General features: G+C 48.0%; 1 protein-coding gene across 6 annotated transcripts in view; it reads left to right on the top strand.

Annotated features, from left to right (window-relative positions):
- The first annotated feature begins 10183 nt into the window (after nucleotides 1–10183).
- The window catches only part of LOC143816149 (CYFIP-related Rac1 interactor A-like), a 180259-nt gene continuing 173885 nt past the window's right edge, over nucleotides 10184–16557 (top strand). For 2 of the 6 annotated variants that reach the window (XM_077296184.1, XM_077296179.1), the window contains exon 1: nucleotides 10184–10358. The gene's annotated coding sequence lies outside the window, so the exon portion shown is untranslated. Of the gene's footprint in view, nucleotides 10359–10465; nucleotides 10708–11418; nucleotides 11630–16557 lie in introns of those variants that run through there. The other 4 variants (XM_077296181.1, XM_077296177.1, XM_077296182.1 and 1 more) reach the window with 4 other exon arrangements.

Here is a 16557-nt window from a genome sequence, read left to right as displayed (position 1 = left end):
TTACAACTTCCCATCTACTTCATCCTCGCCTCCTCTCCCTGTCCACTTCCAACAGCCTCTATCACCCTCTTCCCCACCCTCTTCTCCACCCATCAATCCTTCTGCCTCACAATCCTCCCAAAACATAACCTACACCCCTCCATCCTACCAAATTCCTAACCCCAATCCCACTTTCTTGTCCACCCGCTCAATAGCTTTCTCCACTCCTTCACCCCTAACTATAGAACATTCCTCCCCACCACCACATTACTCTCTCCACACTCCCACTGTCGAAGTGTCCCTATCCGACAACCCTTCCGACAGTATCTCCACCCCGACGTATGAAAACCTTTAGTTTCCTGTATGTTTTTGGGGTTGTTTATTAATGTTAATTAAACATTTGTTTGAAAAGTCTCTTGTATTTATTCATTAGGGACAAATAATACTTTTGTTAAACAAGGTTTATTGGTAACAGCTAACGTACTTTGGGTACAACCCAAACAGATGCAAATCTTGGTAAAAAATTAAAATTAAACAGGTACCCAACATTGCTAAAAGGTAAACCCAAACAGGTACACAACATATGTAAAAGGTAAAAACCAAACTGGTACACAACATAGGTAAAAGGTAAAAACCAAACTGGTACACAACATAGGTAAAAGGTAAAAACCAAACTGGTACACAACATGGGTAAAGGTTACAGTTATTACTTGGTACATACAAAGTGTTTAAACTCTCTCATCCTGCCAGTGTATTCTTCCTTGGGGTGAAATAAAATATTCTGAAAAGTGATCCCGTATTCTGGAAACTGTGGCAGAACTTCTGTATGTCTGGTTGCTATAATCCGCCAAGGTGGTTTCGGCAGAGTGGTCCTCAATGGAAAGTTGTTCCTTGGATATAACATAATTGTGTAGAACAACACATGCTTTCACTACCTCATCCACAGTGTCTGTCTTCAAGTTAATGGATGTCAGGAGAACTCTCCATTTAGCGGTTAGGATCCCAAACGCACACTCCACCATTCTCCTTGCACGTGTGAGTCTGTAGTTGAAAATTCTTTTAGTATTGGTTAAACCACGGCTGGAGTAGGGTTTCAAAAGATGCTCTGAAAGCTGAAAAGCTTCATCCCCAACACATACAAATGGCATTGGTGGCTCAGAGGTTTGAGGCAGTGGTCTTGGGGGTGGAAATTGAAAGGTTTGTCCATATAAATGCCGACCCATAGAAGACAGTTTGAAAACTTGTGAATCATTAGAACGGCCATACGCCCCAATGTCCACCGCTACAAATTTATAATCCGCATCAGCAATGGCCATCAGCACTATAGAAAAGTATTTCTTGTAGTTGAAATACTGAGATCCAGAACCAGCCGGTTTCACGATACGGATGTGTTTCCCGTCCACCGCACCCAAGCAATTGGGAAACTGGCACACTTCCAGGAATCTGTCAGCTACTTCCAACCATGTCTGCATTGTGGGATGTGGAATGTATTCTTCATGCAGAGAGTCCCACAGTGCACGGCAAGTGTGCCTCACTATTCCTGATATGGTTGAAATGCCCAGTCTGAACTGAAAATGTAGCGAAGACAGGGATTCACCAGTTGCTAGGAATCTGTGGACAAAAGCAAGGCTGTAATTAATGTAAATTCTAAATATGTCAACGAAAGTGCCCTACAAGAGTTGATTCAAACAGAAGCTTACCGAAGAGTGGCCATCAGACGCTCAGCCGGGGTTATGGAGAATCGGCAATAGGTATCACTCCTCCTTATCAGATGTTCAACCCGCTGCACCAATATATCAAAGTTCTCCGCTTTCATCCGAACATAGCTGAAAAACTTGTCAGGGTCACCTCGAAGCTTCATATACAAAGTGGAAAAGACTCCCTGGGTCATTCTCTGTGCTGTGATGGGGTGGATCCACAAACGGCGTCGTTGCAGACGCATGACATGCTGTCTCTCTCGCTCTTTCTCAATAACAATGGCTTTCAAACGATTCGCCTCTGTGATGAAATCCACGTTATTCTGCAGAATCTTTGCAATAATGCCATCCATCTTGCTCTGTTTCTTGCTCCTCTCCAACCCGTATGAACACTGTATATATAGTTTTACGACGGCCAATCACAGCTTTTCGACTTTCAGGGGGCATTTTTAAAAGCCGGATCCGGAAAAAAAAACGGACGAATCGGATGAGACGGATCCGGTTTTTTGCCGGATCCGTTGTCCGGATCCGGCGACAAAATGGATCCGTCTCATCCGGTTGCCATCCGTTTTCCTGAAAAAAAAACCGGATCCGGTGATGCGGCGCGACGCCGGAACTGGCATCCGGAAAAGACCTGATGTGTGAAAGTAGCCTTGCGCTGTTTGTGCAACCTCTCTTCCCTCACCAGCATCTCCTGGTGGAGGTTGTGCTATACTGCACTGCAGCAGCATTACATAAACATTGTGTTCCTTAATTAAGAATAGTGAGTTGCAGGATACTCCGGACACATGGGAGCGCACAGGACACAGATGAAAGGATTAAAGGTTTCCTTGTTTATTGAAATCCACAATGTGTTTCAACGGAACAACTCCGCCTTCATCAGGTGTCAGTATTGAAACGCGTTGAGGATTTCAATAAATAAAGAAACCTTTAATCCTTTCATCTGTGTCCTGTGCGCTCCCATGTGACCGGAGTATCCTGCAACTCACTGTTAATTTATTCCTCTCCTGAGGCACCCAGCAGGAGCTGCATCGGACCTTTCTCAATCAACATCTCCCCTAACCGCCAGCCTGGCGCTCCGTTAGCCTGTCTTCTCTGTATCTATTTTAATTAAGAATAGGGCTGTATATAATGTTCTACTCCTCATTCCATCACTTCATCAATAATTGTACCTTATACAGTCATGTCTGAAAGTGTTGGGATCCTTGAAATTGTTCCAGAAAATGAAATATTTGCCCCAGAAAATTATTGCAATTACTCATGTTTGGTTATACACGTTTATTTCCTTTCTGTGTATTTGAATAAAACAAAAAAACAAAAACAGAGAGAAAAAGGCAAACTGGATATAATTTCACACAAACCCCAGCAATGGGCCTGACAAAATTGTTGGTACCTTTCCAAAATTCTGGGTAAACAACTTTGCTTCAAGCATGTGATGCTTGTTCAAACTCACCTGTGGCAAGCAACAGGTGTGGGCAATATGAAAATCACACCTGCAAGCAGATAAAAAGGGGAGAAGTTGGCTCAATTCTTGAATTGTGTGTTTGTCCATGGTGCGCAAGATAATCAAAAAGTTTACAACTCATGGCACTGTAGATAGTCTCCATGGGTGTGAATGCCAGAGAAAAAAATGATTAAAGGATGCAATACAGGATAGGATGGGGGAAAAGCTGCCCCAATTAATTTTCAAAGAAATTCGAGCTGGCAGGCTCAGGGTGCATGAGTGTAAGCAAAAACTGTCCTTCGACATTCTGATGAAATTAAACGCTATGGCAGAAGGCCCAGGAGGACAACACTGCTGACAAAGAGGCATAAAATAGCTAGATTGCAGTTTACCAAAATGTACATGAGTAAGCCAAAATCCTTCTAGGAAAGTGTCTTTTGGATATATGAGACAAAGATAGAGCTTTTTGTTAAGGCACATCATTTTCCTGTTTATTGAAAACAGAATGGGAGAAGAACACATTACCTACAATCAGATATGGTGGAGGTTCAAAGATGTTTTGAGGTTGTATCGCTGCCTCTCTCACTGGGTGTCTTGACTGTGTGCAAGGAGTCATGAAATATGAATATTACCAACGGATTTTGTGGCACAATGTACAGTGGTGTCCAGTGTCAGAAAGCTTGGTTTGCATCCCAGGTCCTGGGTCTTCTAGCAGAAGAATGGCCCCAAACCCACTTTCGGCCATGACTGTATTTAAGTAGCAATTGACTTCCACCATTAGTTCCAATGTAATAGGTGCCAACCCAGCTCTTGCTATTCATTCTGACAATTAGCACTTAATAAGGTTTTACCTCCATGAGCAGAGTATCCGGTAGTTCTCACCTCAGTGTGGTGCAGTGTCTCCACCCAAATCTTGCTAGAAGCTCTAGGGAAATGCAGGAGAGTATTCCTTTTCTGCCAGCGGTCAATTCGGGAGACCCCTGTCCGTGCTCTGTACACTCACAAGAGATGAGATTACAACAACCCAACAGATTTGTTGTACAGGGTTTAAATGCTGTAAAAGGCCTGGGGTATAACAAGGAACAGGAAACAAATTATATCACACCAATAGAACAGATACAGTTAGGTCCATATATATTTGGACAGAGACAACATTTTTCTAGTTTTGGTTATAGACATTACCACAATGAATTTTAAACAAAACAATTCAGATGCAGTTGTAGTTCAGACTTTCAGCTTTCATTTGAGGGTATCCACATTAAAATTGGATGAAGGGGTTAGGAATTCCAGCTCCTTAACATGTGCCACCCTGTTTTTAAAGGGACCATAAGTAATTGGACAATTGACTCCAAGGCTATTTCATGGACAGGTGTGGGCAATCCCTTCGTTATGCCATTCTAAATTAAGCAGATTAAAGGCCTGGAGTTGATTTGAGTTGTATTGCTTGCATTTGGAAGGTTTTGTTATGAAGTAAACATGCGGTCAAAGGAGCTCTCCATGCAGGTGAAACAAGCCATCCTTAAGCTGCGAAAACAGAAAAAACCCATCCGAGAAATTGCTACAATATTAGGAGTGGCAAAATCTACAGTTTGGTACATCCTGAGAAAGAAAGAAAGCACTGGTGATCTCATCAATGCAAAAAGACCTGGGCGCCCACAGAAGACAACAGTGGTGGATGATCGCAGAATAATCTCCATGGTGAAGAGAAACCCCTTCACAACAGCCAACCAAGTGACCAACACTCTCCAGGAGGTAGGCGTATCAATATCCAAATCTACCATAAAGAGAAGACTGCATGAAAGTAAATACAGAGGGTTCACTGCACGGTGCAAGCCACTCATAAGCATCAAGAAAAAGGCTAGACTGGACTTTGCTAAAAAACCCATCACAGTTCTGGAAGAACATTCTTTGGACAGATGAAACCAAGATCAACCTCTACCAGAATGATGGAAAGAGAAAAGTATGGCGAAGGCGTGGTACAGCTCAAGATCAAAAGCATACCACATCATCTGTAAAACACGGCGGAGGCAGTGTGATGGCTTGGGCATGCATGGCTGCCAGTGGCACTGGGTCACTAGTGTTTATTGATGATGTGACACGGGACAGAAGCAGCCGAATGAATTCTGAGGTATTCAGAGCCATACTGTGTGCTCAGATCCAGCCAAATGCAGCCAAACTGATTGGTCGTCGTTTCATACTACAGATGGACAATGACCCAAAACATAAAACCAAAGCAACCCAGGAGTTTATTAAAGCAAAGAAGTGGAATATTCTGGAATGGCCAAGTCAGTCACCTGATCTCAACCCAATTGAGCATGTATTTCACTTGTTAAAGACTAAACTTCAGACAGAAAGGCCCACAAACAAACAGCAACTGAAAACCACCGCAGTGAAGGCCTGGCAGAGCATCAAAAAGGAGGAGACACAGCGTCTGGTGATGTCCATGAGTTCAAGACTTCAGGCAGTCATTGCCAACAAAGGATTTTCAACCAAGTACTAAAAATGAGCATTTTATGTAAAATTATTGAATCTGTCCAATAACTTTTGGTCCCTTTAAAAACAGGGTGGCACATGTTAAGGAGCTGAAACTCCTAAACCCTTCATCCAATTTTAATGTGGGTACCCTCAAATGAAAGCTAAAAGTCTGAACTTCAACTGCATCTGAATTGTTTTGTCTAAAATTCATTGTGGTAATGTCTATAACCAAAATTGGAAAAATGTTGTCTCTGTCCAAATATATATGGACCTAACTGTATGTGACACTTTTAAGGTACAGGAGGTGTTTTAAAGTAAGTCTGGATGTTGTGATATCACAGGGCAATCTCTAGGGGGTAAAACAGTACAATCATATAAATATGAACTCGGCCTTCTACTTATGCTGTTGGCCCACAGTTAAGAAAGACACTTTCCCTTTAATTAACAGCAGACACACGCCTTCTAACTTATAAGCAATAACACATAACCCATAAATAGCTGCAGCAATACAAGTAATGTAGTGCAACATTGGGGCCCAGTTACGCTCGGATGTTGGCGCTCATACAGGGCTTGTCGGTGCACTTTAATGTTATAATTAAAGCAAGATCCCTTCAAAATCCCTTAGAAGTAAACTCACAGTCCCAGTAATATCACCTCAACAACCATTCTCTTATTTATGCTTTAGCAGTGGAACCACAGGTGCAGGATGTATTCACTCCTTGATGCAGCAACTCTCAGGTCACACCAGGATCCAGCTTGTGGGCTGCAGTGTTCAGTTATCTGGGAACACATGGAGTGGTGGTGGGATCCTTCTCTGGGGTAGCCCAAGCGGTGGTGGATATCTCCTGGTAACCTGGCTGATCCGCAGACATGGTTCAGCTCTGGGATTATCGTCTCCCCTCACAAACTGAGCTGCTGGACTGTCAGCACTCACTCTGTGTCTCTGTTGTTTGCTCTCCAGTGTCTAGCTGTTTGCCAAGGAAGAATGGGCAAGAATTTCAGTCTCTAGAGGTACAAAACTGATAGAGACATACCCCAAGCGACTTGCAGCTGTAATCGCAGCAATAGGTGGCGCAACAAAGGGCGCAACAATGTATTAAGTTAAAGGGGCCGAATAATATTGCACACCCCACTTTTCAGTTTTGGAATTTCCACAAAAATGTAAAATAACCAATAAATTTCTTTCAACTTCACAATTATGTTCCACTTGTTGTTGATTCTTCACCAAAAATTTACATTTGGTATCTTTATGTTTGAAGCATGATATGTGAGAAAAGGTTGAAAAGTTCCAGGGAGACGAATACTTTCGCAAGGCACTGTATATTGGGATCATTTTTAACAAAAAGAGATAGCCAAGATTTGTTCTTGTAGCCATGGCTTTTAGGATGATATTTATTTATTACAATGCTTTGCTTATATAGCGCTATGTTATTCCGCAGCGCTTTACACACATTATCATCTCTGTCCCCATCGAGGCTCACAATCTAGATTTCCTATCAGTATGTCTTTGGAGTGTGGGAGGAAACCTGTGAACCGAGCGGAAACCCACACAAATACGAGGAGAACATACAAACTCCTTACACTGTTGCAAACTGATACACGTTTAGACCATTTGTCAATAATCAATCTAACTCTACTCTCTGAACTACCTGGATACTAGATAGCTCCCAATACCAAAGTCAAGATTCTCCCATATATCAACTTAATCTTGGCTTCCTTCATCATTTCTGTCCTTCAGGATTGCTTAAGCTACTTGACTATGAACTAGCTTTACGACCATGTCAAATATTGTGTTTGTAATAGTAGATAAGATAAAAGCCCCTGTTCAATAAAATGTTTTATGCCAGAAAACTGGAGTAAAAATCGTTGAAAAGCTGTAAACTGTTTGCAAAATTTCGTCCAGCTACATCAAAATGGGCGGGACTGGGGTGGGATGGGGAATGATGCCATAGCTCCTCTAAATCATGACAAGCTGTGGCATATTCTAAGCCAGAAATCTTACTCCAGTCCCTGACTGGGGCAAAAAAATGTTTTGCTATTCCCCTGTATCTGCACATGATATTTATATCTGTTTTATATTTTAATTAAATTATATCAATAAAAATTCAAGATTTTATTGGGATTCTGCACTTCTCTTGTTTTTGGTTCCCTGATATAATTTGTATCATTCATATGGACATAATGATGTACTGTTTGTCAATGGAAATCAAAATCATTAACCATCCGAGGGCTAGATTTCTAGTGACCTGGAAAATGAAAATAAAACAATTGAAATCACAATCAGATCCAATTTGTTTCAAGGTCATCACATTGACTTAGTAGTGTCAATTGCCCCACATGCCTGCACTCCTGACAGCTTCTGGAGCATGCTTCTGATGAGGCAATGGATAGTGTTCTGTGGGATCTCCTACAAGATCTGTAATAGGGTGTCAGTGAGCTCCTGAACTGGTCTGTGACCCTATTTGTCAGCTTGTGTTGCACTTGCACTGATACATTCTGTTTTAGAGGCTCACAGTTGGATTCCAGTCTGTGGAACATGGGTGTCTAACAATGACATCAATACCTTCATCATCCAGTAACCGCCTACACACTTTTGTAAGATTTTGTCCTGAGGAAGAGGTCCTGCATGACCTCAAAACGCGTTGACTATATAACCTGTTTTCAAAAAAAGCTTTGAAGAATATTGTCTCCCATTCATCCTTATCAGCAGCGCAGATTTGGAAACATACACCCTGTTCCACCATTATCCTCGGTCTCTGGACCCGTGTCCTGCAGCAGCTAATCCATGCTTTTTACATGTTGCTTAGTTGCAACAAAACAAGGTGAGCATACCACTCCCCTGTGCATCCTATGTTTCTAACCAGTTAAGACCCTATTTGCACTTTTTTTGCTCTCCAGATTTTTACTTCTATGTGTGGGTTGCGTCACACTACCTTGAAGGCCGTAGGCCTCAGCCATCTCCACGTCTTCAGTTACAAGAGCTGATACACACAGATAAGACAACACCCAGTTCATTTTAAAACTCAAAAGTTTACTGAATAGCTGAAGTTCATCAGATTGTAACACGCAGTATCAGGCACAGCAGCCTCCTTTTCTTGTTTCCGTAATACAGTACATTTCCAGGTTTTCTTTCCGTTCTACCTGGACTATCCATATGCTCACTGATCCTGTCAGTCCTATGGATACCCAGTCCAGATCCGCCAAATAATATTGCACGCCCCACTTTTCAGTTTTTGAATTTCCACAAAAATTTAAAATAACCAATAAATTTTGTTCAACTTCACAATTGTGTTCCACTTGTTGATTCTTCACCAAAAATTTACATTTGGTATCTTTATGTTTGAAGCATGATATGTGGGAAAAGGTTAAAAAGTTCCAGGGAGCCGAATACTTTCGCAAGGCCCTGTATGTTTGATGATCGGTTCTGAACATATTCGGTAACTTCTACTCCCATTGACTCTAATGATGTTGCAAAAACAATATTCGCTGCCGATCGTATTCGGACCCAAATCCGAACAAATTCGCTTAACTCTAGTCTTCAGGGGCAAGAACCCAACAGTACAGTCCACATCATTACATCTGACTATTACATGGAGATTTGTGCAATCCTCCAAGGATATGTCCCCCCGTATCACCCCAGAGTCAAACCAGTTTTCCATTATGATGTTACAAGCAGGCAGCAAATATTAACCATGGCAACTTTATGTCTATCATATAGTCAGTGGAAACCTGTTCTTATTTGTGAAGATAACAAAAGGAGCCAGTAGGAGTCCTTCAATTCTGGTGTTCTCTGGCGACTGCCAATCAAGCTGCTTAGTGCTGGACTGTGAGCACATGTTCCACTACAGTACATTGGACCCACTTCTCACCTTCATGAAGTCTGTTTTTGTCATTTTTGTTAGAAACATGCACACTAGTTGCCCACTGGAGTTCATTTTGTAGAGGTATGGAAGCACTAATCTTATTCATCTTCACAAATAATGGTTGGGCTGTTGGGCTGATGCTCTCCGCGTTTGTCGGCTCATGTCCTGGTTTCTGCTCAATACTCTTGAGACTGTGCTGGAAAACACAGCAAACCTTCCTTCTGACAGCACATGTGGAAGTGCCATCTTGGGCAAACTGGACTATCTGTGCAAATTGAATGGGCTGCAGGTATCACCTCATGCTATTAGTAGCAAAATGCAAAATTAGATAAGAACCAGTCAGGAAGGATTTGGAATTAGAAGTTGGCTGTGGCCACCACCTCCAAACCCCCACTTTTTGGGGGTTGTCTTACTGTTACCTTTCCAGTGCACCTGTGATCACTTTCATTTGCTCCAAAGCAGATGACATTTATTCAAAGTTGCTAATGTTTCCTAACTGTATAGATTGATATCCCTGAAGTGTAATGACTCCTGTCATTACATTTAATTTGTAAATGGCCGTTAATAAAAGATATCATTCCTGATCACATCTTCCACCGAAGATTCCTTGGGTTTGTAGAATTCAGTTACTAGGCAGGGGGAGCTTATGGCAGATTCCTATTGGTTCTATTCACAGAAACCTTTTTTGGTACAGAAGAGAGCTCATCCTCATTTGTGACTGACATTTCTTTCTGCAAATCCCTATGGCGAATTCTTGCTTCATTCATGATTCTGGTGAACTCACTCTTTGATTAATTTCTCCATCCATTTTTTTTTTCCATCTTTGCAATTTATAATTTATAGTATTCATTTATTATGCTAGTCAATGACAAAGAATAGGATGTCGCCTGTGACAGTCGGGTATGTGTATGTAATTTCTATGTGACATGAGGGTAGCATGCGGATTTTTCATTTGCAGTAATAGTTTGCATGCAGTGGGTTAACGGGTTGATGCGCTGCTATTTTAAGAAAGAGCTCCAAGGTGCTGATGCTCCACATAGGGGTGATCCACCGATTGTCAGCATACAGCAGGTTAATCTGCCCATGCTCACGTCACAGTGGGTCTAGGGGGAGGGAGTCTGCTTTTGTAATGTATTTTGCACAGTTAGCAGCTGCAAGACTCCTTGGTACAGAGACATACACATACACACACAGCTACACTGTGCTGCTGACCCTCCTATCCTCACACGCTCCTGCAGATGGCTTTGCGGTGAGTGCTGTGTGTGAATACGCGTGGAAAGGACATTGGTCATTTATGAGCATATTTGTATGTGATGTATGGCTTTATGGGTTCTTTCATTCATAATATTACATAAGATAGAAATTTGCTGAGAAGTGTACATATATATGCCGGTATACCCATTGTATGTGCAAGGTGGATATTATAATCTGACAATATGCATGTGATTGTATAGGAGACATGGCCGTGTGCTGTAAAGATGAATGCATGTTATGTATAATGGCCGTGTAACATGTGCTGCATATGGCAGGTTATCTGTCAGTGGGGTCATACATTCTGTATTATATCTGCATTACAAGATATGGAGAAATCAGGGGTGGGTGAAGCTTTGTGCAAAGATGTATCTACAATCTCTGAGATGTGCAATGAACATGGTTGCCCAATGGGATTGAGATGGTTCAAAGTCCACCATTTTCACAATAATTTACTCTTGCTTGTACGCTTTGTCTTGAAAATGTCTATATTGTAGAATTCTATATGAAGAATGACTATAAGGATAAATATTTGTAATGTCATAACATGATATGGGCGTCAAGTCTAACACCAAGGTCCTGCTCAGTCATCTCCAGCTTTAACCCTCAGCCTTTTTCTTTTCATTTCTTTTCCTCTGCCTTTTCCCTCCATTTTTCTCTCCTTCACTTCTCCTGCCGCACTGTGCTTCAACCCCTCCTTACAGTCTCCGCTCCCTCTAGTGAAGCTGGATAATGGATTTGCACTATGGAAAGGCACAGCTGATTCAATGGGAGAGGCAGTAGAGAGGAAGGTTGGGAGTTGTCTGCAGCTGGTACACTGGTACATAGCATCCACAAAGTGGAGGAACCCTCTAATGGGCAGCAAAGGGGATGTTAAGGCATGGGAAAGGATTGCAGTATGTGATGCTGGAACAAAGGAGGTGATTTTTTTTCTTGGTGTTTTAAAGAAGTTAAAGAATATGTAAAAATAAGTTTCATGACAATTGAAGATGATGATGGTACTGTCATTACCTTGTTGCACATGCACTGCTAATGGTTAGATAGAAAATGATTAGCTATTATCCGTAAATGATATCATTATCAACAACTGAAGACTCTCAATTCTAAATATTTTTCTACTGGTGTCATGAAATCAATCACAACGTTATAATGTCTTAGGCTAGGGTCACATTGCGTTAGGGCAGTCCGTTTAGCGCATAGCGTTACGGACTGCGCTGACGCAATGTCCCAAAAGGGATCGCGTTAGCCGATCCCGCTAGCGCAGATCCCCGATCTGTGCTAGCGAGGAACGGACCGCGAACGCTGCAAGCAGTGTTCGCGGTCCGTCACTCAAATGACGGCACATCGCTAGCGCACGCCCAATGTGGGCGTGCGCTAGCGATGCGTTCGCCATTACAGGCAATGGCAGCGTTAACGGACTATGTTACACCGCGTTATGCCGCGGTGTAACATAGTCCGTTAAACGCGGTCACAGAACGCAATGTGACCCTAGCCTTAGAAACCATTAATATAATATTTTTCTTAAACATTAAACGGGTGTAAAGCTAGTTAGGACTGATCAGGTAGGGTGATATTATCTATAATATAACGCTGGGAGCGTCACTCTGTCCGAAGCCTCTATAGACTGCGCAAGCGCACGCGCCGGCGCAGTCTAGGCCCCACAGAGCGACGCTCCCAGGAGATCGCGGTATGCGTAAACACTGAACGCTCACCGCGATCTCCAACGGAGAAGCAGGGACCGCCAGGAGGGTAAGTATGATATATTTACCTGTCCCGTTCCTCCGTTGCGCGCTGCCCCTCCGTCCTCCGGTCCACATCCTCTGCCTGTGACGTTCACAGTTCAGAGGGCGCGATGACGCGCTTAATGCGCGCCGCCCTCTGACTGAACAGTCACAGGCAGAGGACCCGGAAGACAGACCGGCGCGCAGCGCTGGATCAGGGCCAGGTAACTATAGCAAGTGCCGGGGGCCTGAGCTAGCGGCGACTCCGGCACCTGACCCCCACAGCGCGCCGGTGTCCCCGCCTGCTCAGGCCCCCAGCACCGCCGCGCACAGCCTGAGCCACCGCACCCAGCACAGCCTGAGCCACCGCACCCAGCACGGCCTGAGCCACCGCAGCCAGCACCGCCTGAGCCACCGCACCCAGCACGGCCTGAGCCACCGCAGCCAGCACCGCCTGAGCCACCGCAGCCAGCACCGCCTGAGCCACCGCAGCCAGCACCGCCTGAGCCACCGCAGCCAGCACGGCCTGAGCCACCGCAGCCAGCACGGCCTGAGCCACCGCACCCAGCACGGCCTGAGCCACCGCACCCAGCACGGCCTGAGCCACCGCACCCAGCACGGCCTGAGCCACCGCACCCAGCACGGCCTGAGCCACCGCACCCAGCACGGCCTGAGCCACCGCACCCAGCAGGGCCTGAGCCACCGCACCCAGCAGGGCCTGAGCCACCGCACCCAGCAGGGCCTGAGCCACCGCACCCAGCAGGGCCTGAGCCACCGCACCCAGCACGGCCTGAGCCACCGCACCCAGCACGGCCTGAGCCACCGCACCCAGCACGGCCTGAGCCACCGCACCCAGCACGGCCTGAGCCACCGCACCCAGCACGGCCTGAGCCACCGCACCCAGCACGGCCTGAGCCACCGCACCCAGCACGGCCTGAGCCACCGCACCCAGCACGGCCTGAGCCACCGCACCCAGCAGGGCCTGAGCCACCGCACCCAGCAGGGCCTGAGCCACCGCACCCAGCAGGGCCTGAGCCACCGCACCCAGCACGGCCTGAGCCACCGCACCCAGCACGGCCTGAGCCACCGCACCCAGCACGGCCTGAGCCACCGCACCCAGCACGGCCTGAGCCACCGCACCCAGCACGGCCTGAGCCACCGCACCCAGCACGGCCTGAGCCACCGCACCCAGCACGGCCTGAGCCACCGCACCCAGCACGGCCTGAGCCACCGCACCCAGCACGGCCTGAGCCACCGCACCCAGCACGGCCTGAGCCACCGCACCCAGCACGGCCTGAGCCACCGCACCCAGCACGGCCTGAGCCACCGCACCCAGCACGGCCTGAGCCACCGCACCCAGCACGGCCTGAGCCACCGCACCCAGCACGGCCTGAGCCACCGCACCCAGCACGGCCTGAGCCACCGCACCCAGCACGGCCGCCCACAGCCACGCACAGCCGCCGCACCCAGCACAGCCTGAGCCACCACACAGCCTGAGCCACCGCACCCAGCACAGCCACGCACAGCCGCCGCACCCAGCACAGCCACGCACAGCCGCCGCACCCAGCACAGCCACGCACAGCCGCCGCACCCAGCACAGCCACGCACAGCCGCCTGCACTCAGCACCGCCACGCACAGCCGCCCGCGCTCAGCTCCGCCACGCAAAGCCACCCACGCACAGCACAGCCACATACAGCCGCCCGCACTCAGCACAGCCGCCTGCACTTAGCACAGCCGCCCGCACTGATGGGGGCGCAGGATGGAGCAGCACATGATGGGGTGGAGCAGCACATGACAGGATGGGGGCGCAGGATGGAGCAGCACAGCCACCGCACCCAGCACAGCCACCGCACCCAGCACAGCCGCCCGCACCCAGCACAGCCTGAGCCACCGCACCCAGCACAGCCACGCACAGCTGCCGCACCCAGCACAGCCACCGCACCCAGCACAGCCACGCCCACCCAGCACGGCCACGCACAGCCGCCTGCACTCAGCACAGCCACGCACAGCCGCCTGCACTCAGCATAGCCACGCACAGCCGCCTGCACTCAGCACCGCCACGCACAGCCGCCCGCACTCAGCACCGCCACGCACAGCCGCCCGCACTCAGCACCGCCACGCACAGCCGCCCGCACTCAGCACCGCCACGCACAGCCGCCCGCACTCAGCACCGCCACGCACAGCCGCCCGCACTCAGCACCGCCACGCACAGCCGCCCACGCACAGCATAGCCACGCACAGCCGCCGCACCCAGCATAGCCACGCACAGCCGCCGCACCCAGCATAGCCACGCACAGCCGCCGCACCCAGCACCGCCACAAACAGCCGCCGCACCCAGCACAGCCACGCACAGCCGCCCACACCCAGCACAGCCACGCACAGCCGGCCACACCCAGCACAGCCGCCCGCACCCAGCACAGCCTGAGCCGCCGCACCCAGCACAGCCGCCGCACCCAGCACAGCCGCCGCACCCAGCACAGCCACCGCACCCAGCACAGCCACGCCCACCCAGCACAGCCACGCACAGCCGCCCGCACCCAGCACAGCCGCCCGCACTCAGCACCGCCACGCACAGCCGCCCGCACTCAGCACCGCCACGCACAGCCGCCCATGCACAGCACAGCCACATACAGCCGCCGCACCCAGCATAGCCACGCACAGCCGCCCGCACCCAGCACCGCCACGCACAGCCGCCGCACCCAGCACAGCCACGCACAGCTGCCCGCACCCAGCACAGCCGCCTGCACTCAGCACAGCCACGCACAGCCGCCCACAGCCACGCACAGCCGCCTGCACTCAGCACCGCCACTCACAGCTGCCCGCACTCAGCACCGCCACGCACAGCCGCCCACGCATAGCACAGCCACATACAGCCGCCCGCACTTAGCACAGCCGCCCGCACTGATGGGGTGCAGGATGGAGCAGCACATGATAGGGTGGAGCAGCACATGACAGGATGGGGGCGCAGGATGGAGCAGCACAGCCACCGCACCCAGCACAGCCACCGCACCCAGCACAGCCACCGCACCCAGCACAGCCACCGCACCCAGCACAGCCACCGCACCCAGCACAGCCACGCACAGCCGCCCGCACCCAGCACAGCCACGCACAGCCGCCCGCACTCAGTACCGCCACGCACAGCCGCCCGCACCCAACACAGCCACCTGCACCCAGCACAGCCACGCCCAGCCGCCCGCACCCAGCACAGCCACGCCCAGCCGCCCACGCACAGCACAGCCACATACAGCCGCCCGCACTCAGCACAGCTGCCCGCACTCAGCACAGCCGCCCGCACTGATGGGGGCGCAGGATGGGAGCACATGACAGGATGGGGATGCAGGATGGAGTAGCACATACCAGGATGGAGACCATATACCAATATAAATGCTCGCCACCCGGGCGTAGAACGGGTTCAATAGCTAGTATCTATATATTCTGATTAAGATAATCTGGTTGTTTTTGTGACTTGTCAAGGAACAATAGCATTTCAGACAGTGCTATATGTGAGATACAAAAAAAAACCAAATGTATTGTAGCCACCAAGGCATAGAGCCTCTGGATGCACATGAGTATTGTATGTTGGTGCTACATAAATATTGATAATTATTATCTAATATATAGCTATAGGAAATATTTATACAAAAATGTAAAAGGGTACTGCCACATTCGGGCTTTATGATAAAGATTGGAATCTGGAAATATACCTCTTCACTCATATGCCTGGCCTCGTAATACATGAATGGATGCCGTTACCTGGGTTAAAAGAGCAGATGCAGAGGTGAATATGCATATACAGACTGATTGTTAGAGAGTATTCATTTCCAAATAGTGTTTACACATCTATGTCAAAAAGCTCGGCCCAGGGTTAGCGTTTCATTATATTTCGTTCTTCAAGGAAACCGCTCTATAGTTCCTTTTTATTGTATCCAGTCCTAATATTGGTAGAAACAAACTACATTAAGATGCAAAGTGTGGGCTTATAGAGCAATTGTCATTTTAATTTTTTCCCCCTAAATCAATAGTACACATGAAGATAAGAAACTTTATAATATATCTTATCAGAGAAATCTATTTCTTTCTCCTCCTGGATTAACCTTTCATTCTCAGAATTCTTGATTCATGAGTA

This window comes from Ranitomeya variabilis, chromosome 3 (genome assembly GCF_051348905.1).
Source record: "Ranitomeya variabilis isolate aRanVar5 chromosome 3, aRanVar5.hap1, whole genome shotgun sequence".
Lineage (NCBI taxonomy): Eukaryota > Metazoa > Chordata > Amphibia > Anura > Dendrobatidae > Ranitomeya > Ranitomeya variabilis.
The sequence above is the reverse complement of the archived record's forward strand: the minus strand, read 5'-3'. Positions and strand labels throughout refer to the sequence as shown.